At 51.2% G+C, this 12,076-nt stretch overlaps 1 protein-coding gene across 1 annotated transcript in view; it reads right to left on the bottom strand.

Annotated features, from left to right (window-relative positions):
* The window catches only part of DNER (delta/notch like EGF repeat containing), a 1,164,201-nt gene that overhangs the window by 184,470 nt on the left and 967,655 nt on the right, over positions 1-12,076 (bottom strand). The gene's annotated exons all lie outside the window — the stretch shown is intronic.

Raw genomic sequence — 12,076 nt, 5'->3', positions numbered from 1 at the left:
CGCTCTTATAGAATCATTGATACAAGCACACACGCATCCATACAGTCACTCTCACAATCACACACTCTGACATATACCCACTTATATACTCTTACATGCATATATGCTGCCTTACACATATGTAGTTAGTCACAAATGTACCACTGAGATATACATTCAATCCCTAACACACCCATACATACACTCACTCAACCATACAGTGCATCACAGATGCACTCTTAAATCCATGCACCCATAGAATCACCCACTCACACATCTATGCATAGAGTCACACACACCCTACCCACACAAACACTCAGGAACCCATACAGATACTGAGACAAGCAATCAATAACTTATATAGACACTTATATAGGTATTCACAAAACCATGCCACCACTTATACACCAACATACAGAAACATACAGACATTTACACAGTAAATTGAAAAATTGATACTTGATAGCGCACTACTCACCCGCAAGGGTCTCAAGGCGCTTTTACGAATACCGCTGTGGAACCCATCCTGGCTTTCCCTGTGAGGCGTCCACTCCTGGGCACCCCCAAGGTGGAGGCCAGGCATCCTTAGCGTTGTGGGGGCCGTTGTGGAGATTAAGCAAGCTATTGCCCAGAGTTGCAGAGTGGGACTCCATGATTGGAATGGCACCGAGGCAAGAATTATCAGGTCCATGGAATTTTTGAGCCCAAGACCCGCCGAGGCGGGGAATTGAACCCTGGTCCCGGGCTAGATCTCTGCATCAGGGTCTGCCGCTCTAATCATTGAGCCACACTTCTCCACAGTTTAGTCACTAGTCTGCAGTAAGATACATTTAATGACTCACTTATAGAGTCACTTACGCACCAAAGAAAATCATCCATTTACACACTTGTACAGCCACTCATTCTTCAACAGGCCTTTCCCTATATATATTAAACATATTAAAATTGTTCAGAAACACATACTCAATGGATGATGTCATCAGTGATGTCATCAGTGATGCCATTTGAGATGTCATCAGTGATGTCATGAGTGATGTCACTGACCATGTCATGAGTGGTGTAATGTGTGACGTCATCAGCAGTGGATTGCGGGCGCGCGAGTTATAGTTAGCTGAACTAACTATAACGGGGGAATTTCAATGGTTTTGTACGAGTGAAATGTCCAGCTAACTATAACATGTGTGAAACCTATGGTTTTTTCAGTGAATATATATATATATATATATATATACATATATATATATATATTCGCTGAAAAAACCATAGGTTTCAGGGGCGTTATAGTTAGCTGTACTTTTCACTCGTACAAAACCATTAAAATTCCCCCGTTATAGTTAGTTCAGCTAACTATAACTCGCGCACCCGCAATGCACTGCTGATGACATCACATATTACATCACTCATGACATGGTCAGTGACATCACTCATGACATCACTGATGACATCTCAAATGACATCACTGATGACATCATCCTTGTGATAGAGTGGCAGACCTCCTCTCCCCCTAACTAACCTTTGATACACACATTCAAAAATAGAAACTATCATTTTCAAAACAATGGACATACCAATATCAGTTACAACAACCTATTCAGTAATTCTAAGATCCACATACACATCCTCTCATTCACCAACAGTCCTATACAGTCACTCATACATGTACTCACTCATCATATGTACTCATACACCTATACATCCTGTTACACAACGCCACTCATCCATAGAGTTACTCACACACATAGTCACTCATGCTAATAAAGAATCAAAAATCCCTTTACTTGCATATACAGTTATACACACACCACCACCCTTGCTTCTATAAAAACTTACACATACTTAGTCTTTTAAACAATCACTTATAGAAACACATACTTATTCATACAGGAACTCTTTCAATCTCTCACTCTCACATATATTCACTTATATACACCAATAGTCACATATACTAGTTTAAAACATATGTAGTTACTCATAAAGACACTATTGAGACAGTCATTCACTCACTAACACACCCATGCACACACTCATCCACCCATACAGTCCTGCACACATGCTGTCTTCAACACATACAAACAGTGAGTCACTCATTCATGCACCTATGCACTACGTAATACCCCCCACCGAACCATACAGACACTCAGACACTCATACTGATACTCAAAAAACCAACTAATAACCTATAGAGACACTCATGTAGCTACTCACCAACCCATGCAGCCACTTATACACAAAGTGAGAGACTGATACAGATATTTACATATTTAAACATTACTCACTAAGCCATGTATTCACTAAGATACACTTAATCAGTCAGTTATACAATCAATTTTTCAAAAACAAATGATCCATTTAGACACTTATATACCCATTTATTCTTCCATCGACCTTGAGATATACATATATAAAACATATGTAATTTTCAGAAAAACACACATTCACTGGATGATGGCATCAGTGATGCCATCAGTGATGTCATTTGAGATGTCATCAGTGATGTCACTGACCATGTCATGAGTGATGTAATATGTGACGTCATCAGCAGTGCATTGCGGGCGCGCGAGTTATAGTTAGCTGAACTAACTATAACGGGGGAATTTCAATGGTTTTGTACGAGTGAAAAGTCCAGCTAACTATAACGCCCCTGAAACCTATGGTTTTTTCAGTGAATTTCTAAGGTTTTTTAAATGCTAGTTCCTAACTATAATGTGCCTGAAACCTATGGTTTTTTCAGTGAATTTCAAAGGTTTTTTAAATGCTAATTTCTAACTATGCCTACAGAGATAGGACATGTGAAGAAAGAAGAAAAAACGCACAGAAAGAAAAAAAAGAAATGCAGAAAGAAGCAACAGAAGTCCTCAAAGACGAAGAAAAGAGCAGGAAGAAGGATAACGTGCAGAAAGAACAAACAGAAGAGCAGAAAGAAGCCTTGTTGCAAAATCATCCTGTACCCTCAACTTTTTCTGACGGATACTGGTGGTAACTGAGTCTGACTAACCAGTCCTAGAGCCAGTGCTATGTTAAAGGACACTCAGAATACAGTGAAAACACCTACATACACTAGGGAGCACTATGCGTTGGGGTCCACCTGTAATCAGCATGACCTCCTCTGTAAGCCCCTAGTATATAGTAGGGCAGGGGATTAAACCTACCTCTTAAAACGCGCCACAGGGCGTGTTTGCACACGTCACCTCAGGCCCCGTCCCCTCACTTCCCCACTGTGTAAACACGCCCTGTGGCCGTTTTTAGTTGGGAGATTAAGTTTATTTGAATCCTGAGGGTCCAACTAGCCAACTAGGTACCTCCAGTAAGCACCACAGAGCTGCATTGCAGAGAGGTGTAAAAAGTGGCACGGCCTGGGCCACCTCTCTGCAGCGCAGCTCAGTGGCGCTTACTGGAAGCACCTGGTGGGCTAGTTAGCCCCCAGGGGCCCTCAGGATTGAAGGGGAATTATTTGCCCAACTTAAAACGTGCCACAGGGCGTGTTTGCACACGTCACCTCAGGCCCCGTCCCCTCCCTTCCCCACTGTGTAAACACGCCCTGTGGCCGTTTTTTAAGTTGGGAGATTAAGTCCCCTTGAATCCTGAGGATCCCTAGGGGCAAAATAGCCCACTAGGTACGTCCAGTAAGCGCCATTGCATAGAGGTGTAAAAAGGGGCATGGCCTCAGAACACCTGTCTTCAACGCAGCTCCCTGGCGCATACTGGAGATACCTGTTGAGCTAGTTGGCCCTCAGGGACCCTCAGTATTGAAGGGGATTTAATTCCCCAACTTACAACTGGCCAGGGAGCGCGTTTGCAGAGTGCTGCAAGGAGGGGGCGTGGCCTCCGGCGCGATGCCGGTCTTTTATTTATTTTATTTTTTTAAGAAGGAGGGCTGTGTGGTCCCCCTTCTTTTTCTAATTTACTGGCCCTGGGGACCCCATCCCCCAGGGCCTGCACCCTAATTTTTTTTGTTGAAAAAAATAAATTTGCCCGTCCCAAGGCTTTAATCGGCCCCGGGGACCCGAACCCCCGGGTCATGGACTTTTTTTTTTTAAAATTCTTTAGGAGGGGGCTGCGTTGCCCCCCTCCACAGGTCACTTATGGCCCAGGGGACCCCATCCCCCGGCCTTTGTTTTTTATTACTTTAAAAAAATATATATTTATAGAAACACCTAGGACATGCTGGACAAACCGTATGTACCTATCACCATGACGATTTGCGTGATATTCATTAAAAGGCGACTATGCATAGAATGAATCCACATGGAATGTATTTACACCGCTAGTGAAGCTCTGACGTTTCTGACGCCCTACCGTGCCTAATCCCGGCGCCCCTGCCGGTGGGTACTCTCCAAGTAGACACCCTTGTCGTTTATTTATACAAACATGGGTAGCTATTGACGGGCACATTTAATATACACGCACACCAAGCCATTTAAAGGTGATTCGACAAAAATTCGACCAAACTATGCAAGAAACCCCCCTCACGGTTAATAAAACACACATCCACCGCCGGATGTGTAATACTTTTTATTATACTCTCTGGAAAGAAGACAAACCTCACTTGAGAGTCACAGCGTGCTCCTGGCTGAGCCCAATGCTGTGTTACACCCACCAGTGCCCGCCGAGTGCCTCACACCTCTGTGTTGTATTCCACCAGCTAGTGCGTATGCTATGACACTCTCTAGCCCATGTGCACTGTAACACCACCCCGTGAATATGTCATGCCACACTTGCCTTCGCACGGGTTATATTGCCCCATCTAACGTGCCTTCCTCGATGCCTATGTTATAACGCACAGCGCTATGCCATACATATTACAATCTGGGATCCTTATCTTTGTCACAGTGCATATGCAACATTACACTCCCCAGCACATATTTTATATTACAACTTTAGAGACTAGTTACGTTACACAACACTGCCCTGTGCATATTACACTCCAAGGCGCATATCGCATAGCACGCGCTAGTGCCTGTTGTATCTTGCGCTCTCCAATGAATCTGTCATTGCGCACAATGTATTGCATATTATATTTCACGCCCCGGTTCATCTTATATCACACTTTTTGGTGCATAGTTTATACCATATACTATATCTAGTTTTCATTTTCAATCGTGCTCTCAGGACTATGTTCTATATAACACTGCGTCCACCTACCCTTTTCACGGGCATTATATTTTGCGATGGGGGGTGGAGGGTCAGGGGGTGTTTCTGCCAAGTGAGTCTGGAGTCACAGTCACAAACGTCCTCTTCTTCCTGAATAAAAGTGAGATTATGCTGCATACTTGTTCATATTTTAAGTAGTTCGCACAGACACACATTTTAAAAACAATAAAGTTCCTAATACCCACCTTCTCTGAACAGTTAGCTTGCTGCCCCATCCACCTCCTCCCTATCCTCTGTTGTCTGAATCCATGGACTAGCCTCCTCCCTCCTGCCATGCATGGTATGATGTGCTGCCACTGCCCTCCATTTAGCATGATGTACCAGTCCACTCCTCCTGCCCTCCATTGCCCAATTCTATGGCCCATCATTGACCTCCTGCTTAGCCTCGGTGCTTAGCTTGCTGCCCCTATTCTCCTTCCCCCTGCCCTCCGATGTCTTTGTGCATGCCCCTGCTCCATCCTTTTTGCCCACCATGTTCCATGGACCTGCCACTCCTATCTACTCTGAGTGTTCTGTTGATCTGCCACTCCCCTCCCACCTGCCTAGCATTGTCAGATGACTGTAACCTGTCCCTGCCACCTCCACCCTGCCTGTCCACATGCCATGCCCCTATCCCCTTCCTCCTGATCTCCATGATCCATTTTACTGCCACACCCTTCTGCCCTCCCTGGTCTGTTGTGCTGCAACTGCTCCGTCTGCCTGCCCCGCGCGGTCTGTTGTGAGGCCCCTTCCCCTGAACTCTCTTGTCTGTGCCCAGGTCCTGACCCTCCCTTCTATCCTCCATGGTCCTTTGTGCATGCCCCTGCACCCTCCTTCTTGCCCATCACAGCCATTGTGCTGCCACTAACCCTCCCGCTTGCCATGCATGGTCTTCTGTGCTGCCATGGCCCCTCCCACCTTCCCTGTGTGGTCAGCTAGCTGCCCCTGACCCCCTCCCACCTTCCCTCCATGGTCTGTGTGTATGCCATCAAAGTCTCATTGTTGCTCTCCATGGTGTGTCTTGTTTCTAGTGCCCATCCTGCCAGACCTCCATGGTCATCTTGCTGCTCCTGCCCTGCCCACTTGCCCCCAGCCCTCTTTTTCCATGTGCAGACCCCTATTCCCTCCCTCCTGGCTTGTCTGTTCCATTGTAATGCCCCTGATCCGCCCCTCCTGCCCTTTATGGTCTGTTATGCTGCAGCTTTCTCTCCTGTCTGTCCATTATGGTCAGCAAGTTACCATTGCCTCTTTCCCCTCTGTTCTCTGTTGTCCATGTGCATGGTCCTGTCTCCTCCCTTTTGCTTTCTATGGATTGTTGTGCTGCACTCCCGTCCCGCATGCGCTGTGTGGTGTATTGTGCTGCTGCAAACCCTGATGCCTGCCCTGTAGGGTCAGTTTGAGGCATCTCTCCATGTCCCTCCTGTCCTCTGTTATCCGAGTCCATGCCCTACCCCAATTCCTCCTGCCTACCATGATCCAATGTACCATACTTGTGAACATTTTGAACTTGGTAAGAGGGAGATTTTGAAAAAAAACTGGGGTATTGATTTTCTCCTTTGAGTTACATTAAAAAAGAGGAGATTGTAGACAGGAGACAGATCAAATAAAGCCCATTTGAGCTTAAAAACATTGGACGTTTCCTGGCTGAAACGGGTCTGTTGGCATGTATGGTTGTACTACCACTGCCTCTTCCTTCTGCCCACAATGGTCTATTATATTGCCACAGCCTCTCTTGCCAGTCCTGTATTGTTGGTTTGTTGCCCCTGTCCCCTTTCCACTGCCCTCCATAGTCTGTTGTGCTGCCACTGCCCTTCCTGCCTGCCCAGTGTGGTTAAATTGTTGGCTCTGCACTCTCCTACCTGCCTTCAATTTTCAGAGTCCGTGCCCCTGGCCTCTGCCTCTCAACAGTATCCCAATGAACAACTAGATTGCTAACATTCTATATTTATTACAAAAGTGTGGAACGCCTGACGTCATCTTGATGTAATCAAAACTGTAATACCTAGAGTATTTTCCTTTAGAAATTACATATATGAGAGGTCTTATTTGCATCAAAATTATGGTTCTCTAAAAAACTAAAATGAGGACATGTTTTCTGAGTTTTCAAATAGGGACAAAGAACTTTTAAATTGTTTCTAATATTTATGTTTTTTATCCAGTTGACCACTTGATTAAATGTTGCACCTAGGGGAGAGGATGTGGTGTTAGTTCCAGAGCTGCAGACTTTGCAACTGGGGAACCAGGTTGGAGTTTCTGCTTCAGCTCAACATTCTGTGATTCTGGTCAAATCACTTAATCTCCCATGTCTACAACCAAAATGAATTTGATCTTGTGTGATGTAACCAATGCTTATGTAAAGCACTCCAATACCTGACAAGTCTGCACTATATAAAACTGCAAATACTCAAAAAATAAGTGTTTTGCACACTTCTGTCATTGGGCTACATGTGGGCTACATCTGGGTGATATTTGTGCTGCATTTGGGCTCTTTTGTCTCTGGAGGCCATCTTGGGAGATTTATTTGTTATGAAGTTTCCTAATTTCCTCATTTACTGCAGTCTACTCAGTAGGAAATGCTTTCAGTTTTTTACTTTGATTCCATCAAGAAGGTATTCAGATATGTCACACATTTGCCATAAATTCTGAATGCTAGCACTCTAGTTGCTCATTAGATCACTGTAGTAATGCTACTGCTCACCACGGAAGTCTGCTGCTGGTATTAAAAGTGTATGTTTGGGGGGGCGTGGTCTCGCCGCGGACGATGTGAGTCGCACATCGCTGAGGCTCCGGGCCGCCACCGTGGAAAACAGCCTTTAAAGCTGGGCAGTGGATGCGGAGACGAGTCAGCTGGGGGGGACCGGCTGGATATTGAAAGCGGGCAGCTGCCAGGCGCCTTGGGAACTCCTAGCACAGGCTGTGGCGAGCAGGGGCGACATACGAGGCGAGGAGCCGGCGAGAGAGACTGCGACCGCCATCTTGGCTGCCCGGGCTCGCCGCGAGGCGGGGTGACTGTGCCTGGCTGACCGGGAGGAGTGCCGCTGGAAGAGCCGTGCGGCCGTGTGACAGAGCGACGGCGACATTGAGGCGGCTGGGGCCGACGGCGAGGCGATCCGAGGAAGATCGGGCTCGGGGACGGGCGCGGCCGCCATCTTGTGTTCTGCGGCTGGCCCTGGCCCATGGCTGCAGGCTGCCCGCCTCGTGGCGCCAAAGAAGAGGCGGACTGTGCTGAGGCCTCGGCCTAGAAAGTGGTACGCGGAGCGGTCTGCTGGGGCTGCCCGGGGGGCATCTGGCCATAGCCTACGCCTCGCTGCACGTGCGGAGCTGCTGCCGAGTGGCGGCGCTGCGGGCCCTGTTGCTGGGGCCCCTGGACTGGCCCGGCCGGGCCCTGACCGCAGCGTCGTCCTGCCGGCCTGTGACGACATTGAGCCTGGAGGCGCCGGCCACCAGTGGAGCGAAGCAGCGAAGAGCCACCGAGCAGAACGGCGGACGACACCTATAACGACCAGAGCTGATAGGCCGGGACCTCCCGGACGACCTGGGTAATTGCTGGGGGCCAGAGCGGAGGCGGGGGCCCGAAGGTGAAGGTGAAACGACGCAGGGTGTGCGTGTGGCTGTGTCCTAGCGGGCCCCGGGGGCTGTGAGAAGCTGGCTGCCACCTTGACTCGCCTCGCGGGAGAGGCCTAGCCCACACGGCGGCTGGACTGGGGCCTGGGCCTGGATCGGGGGGGTGCTCTAGAAGGAAACGCGCCCAGAGGACGACCGGCGCCCTGATGTCTGTGGCCTAATGCCTGCGCCCGCAAACCGGACGATAGACTAACGTTGGGCTGGGTGAGGCCCGCTAACGCGCCTTGACCTGGGAGCTGGTGGCGCTCGCTGCAGGTGTGACGGCCATTCCTAGCGCTGGTGGGCCTCTCTTGGACGGCGTGGGAGCTCAACCCTGGGACAGTTTAGCGGCCGCATCGCTACGTGGAGCTGGGCCTCGAGGACCTCCTGCGTTGCGGCGCTCTACGCCACGGCATTGTCGTCTGCGCTCACCCCTGCGCCCCTGTGGTTCTGAGCCGGGAAAGGTGGGGCTGACCACTCGCCACACGACTGCGGGCCCCTGAGCTGCCGGGGGCTGCTACCCCCACTCACTGTGAGGCCGATCCTGAACGCGGCCACACCATGACCCGTACGAAACAGGGGAAGGAGCCGCCGGCAACCCCCAAAGACGCCTCTGTCAAGGACTTGTGGACTAAGCCTGCTACATCATCACAGAGCGTGGAGCCATCGGGGGCCGGGGCCTCGGCAGCCCCCGTCACGCAATCCTTCATGACGGCATTCATGCAAGAACTTAAATCGGAGATTGGGTCCCTTCGCTCTGAAGTCCAGGCATGCGTGAAGGATCTTCGGAAGGACGTGGGAGAGCTGGGTGGCCGAGTGGATGACCTAGAAAAGACCCTGGATGCACGCACGGAGGACCAAGAACACCTATGGCAAAGGCTGGCGACCTTGGAAGAACAACATGTTGAGCTCCAGATCAAACAGGAGGATTTGGAAAATAGGGGGCGCCGGAACAACATACGCATCCGGGGGGTGCCGCCTGGGGCAGAAGGGGCAGATATTATGTCCTTCGTGGCGGACTTACTCCATGACATCCGAGGGGATGACGACACTTCACCGCCCACCCTGGACCGCGCTCATAGGGTTTCAGGGCCGATGGGGAGGCCGGGCCTTGTCCCTGACATCTTGACACGGGTTCATTTCTTTGTTGAAAAGGAAGCCATTCTAAAGGCGGCCAGAGGCAAATCCGAAATCCTCTGCGGAGGGAAGCCCATTCAACTGTTTCAGGACTTGGCCTCCACCACTCTCCGGCGACGTCGGGACTTCAAGCCCATCACTGACAAATTGAGGGAGCTCAACATCCGCTACCAATGGGCCCATCCCTTCGCCCTCATGTTTCAGTGGGAGTCCAAGCGGCGGGTGCTGCGCTCATACCGGGAAGCGGCCCAACTCCTACAGGTTCCTGATTCACCGCCGGCCAGCCCCGCGCGGCGCCCATCCAAACTCAGAGTCCCGGTGAAGCCGCAATGGTCCACGGTGCGACACCCTAGACACCCACCGTCGCCGGAGGGCAGCAGGGCCTCCCGGGACAAGCAGGACATTATCGAACATATCAAATCCTTGGAGGGCTCCTCCTCGCCGCTGGGCTCCCAGGCCTCTGCCATTAAATGACCGACGCCCACAGCGGATCTTCTCACCTGACTGCATTCACATTACTGAGATGGCTGAGACGACTGGAGGCGTGGCCGGCTGTGGACTGCATCTCTCCCCCATTGCTAGTGCCCTGGACGCCTCACTCGGAGGCGCACCGTCGTCTCCTCTACGGGGCACTGTCTCCCAGGCTTGGGCGGCGGCCCGGGCTAGACCTTCGACACCATAACTTTGCGGTTCAACGATGGCGAACCCCCCACCCTATTTCTGGGAGAGTGACATCTCCGAGACAGCCTGTGCCATGGTGCCTGGCTACTCTCTGGACTGGAATAGGCTCTTCCGGCCCTGTTGGCCGACTACAGGTTTACATGGTTGTATTTGTTCTTATTTGCTCCCCTCCGTAACCTCTTTCCTTCATTCCCCTTGGCGGGGGGGACTTGTGTATGGGTGGGATGCTCAAGCGGGTAGTGCCCTACTGGGGATTCTACGACAATGACTACCACCTCTCCCTGGAAGATTCTCTCTCTCAATGTGAAAGGGCTCAACTCTCCCAACAAGCGACGCCTCATCTGGCGCTACCTGCTCCTGCAGAACCCTGACATCATTCTTCTTCAAGAGACTCACCTCCTCAAGTCCGACGTGGGTCGGATGGCGCATCCGCGCTTCCCCCTTCAGTTCTGGTCCTCGGCTCCCTCGAAGACGGCGGGGGTGGCGATCTTGTGCAGGGCAGGGATATCCCGGGGTGATACCAGGGTACATAGGGATGCGGAGGGGCGGTTTCTGCGGGTGGAGATCAGGCGGGGCTCCCGCGCTCTGACACTGTGTAACTTATATGTCCCCAACCAGGGTCAGGATCTCTTCCTGCGTAGGATAATCAGGGAACACCTGGAGCCGGTAACCACAGACCTCATAGTCGGGGGGGACTTCAACTGGGTGTGGGACGCGGAGCTTGACCGTTGTGGGGGCGCTTTTCACGGGGTGGGGGCCATGTCTGCGGCGGTGAAACGCTCCTTAACCGCCTTAACCTTAGTGGATGTTTGGAGGTACCACTCCCCGGGGTTGCGCGACTACACCTTTTACTCCCATGTTCACCGCACTTACTCCCGCATTGACCTCCTCCTCGTATCGCACTCACTACTCAAGGACTCCATCTCGGTGTCCCACTCCACCATCTCGGTCTCGGACCACGCCCATGTCGAGCTGCTTCTACGGGAGGGTCCTCCCCACCCGCTGCGACCGCGCCGCTGGCGTTTCCCGGACCACGTTCTCCGGGACCCAGTGGATAGAGAGGAGCTCCAAACAGCTATCCTGGCATATTTCGAGGATAACGACCTACCGGGGACCCCTCTCCCTCTCCTTTGGGACGCCTTCAAGGCCACTATACGGGGCACTCTCACAGCCTTGGCGGCTGCTCGAGCGCGTGAGGCCCAGCTCTATGAGACAAAAATTACGAGGGAGTTGCAGGTGCTCGAGCAGATGGACAAAGAGCGCCCGCTGGCGACGCACAAGCGCCGTTTGGCCGTCCTACGGGGGCAGCTCCGTGCACATAGGGTCAACAAGGCTGAGCGCGCTCTGCTGGCACTCAAGCAGCGCTACTATGCGGGGGGCGACAAGGTGGGCGCTGTTCTGGCGCGACGTTTGCGGACAGCTACGGCGCATGTCGCGAAACTACAGAAGGCGGACGGGTCCTGGGCCGTTGCGGAATCGGCGAAGCTCCAAACGTTTCACGACTACTATTCAGCCCTTTATACTGGCGACCCCCCTGCGGCGGAGC

This window comes from Triturus cristatus, chromosome 11 (assembly GCF_964204655.1).
Source record: "Triturus cristatus chromosome 11, aTriCri1.1, whole genome shotgun sequence".
Lineage (NCBI taxonomy): Eukaryota > Metazoa > Chordata > Amphibia > Caudata > Salamandridae > Triturus > Triturus cristatus.
This window is presented reverse-complemented; position numbering and strand designations above follow the sequence as displayed.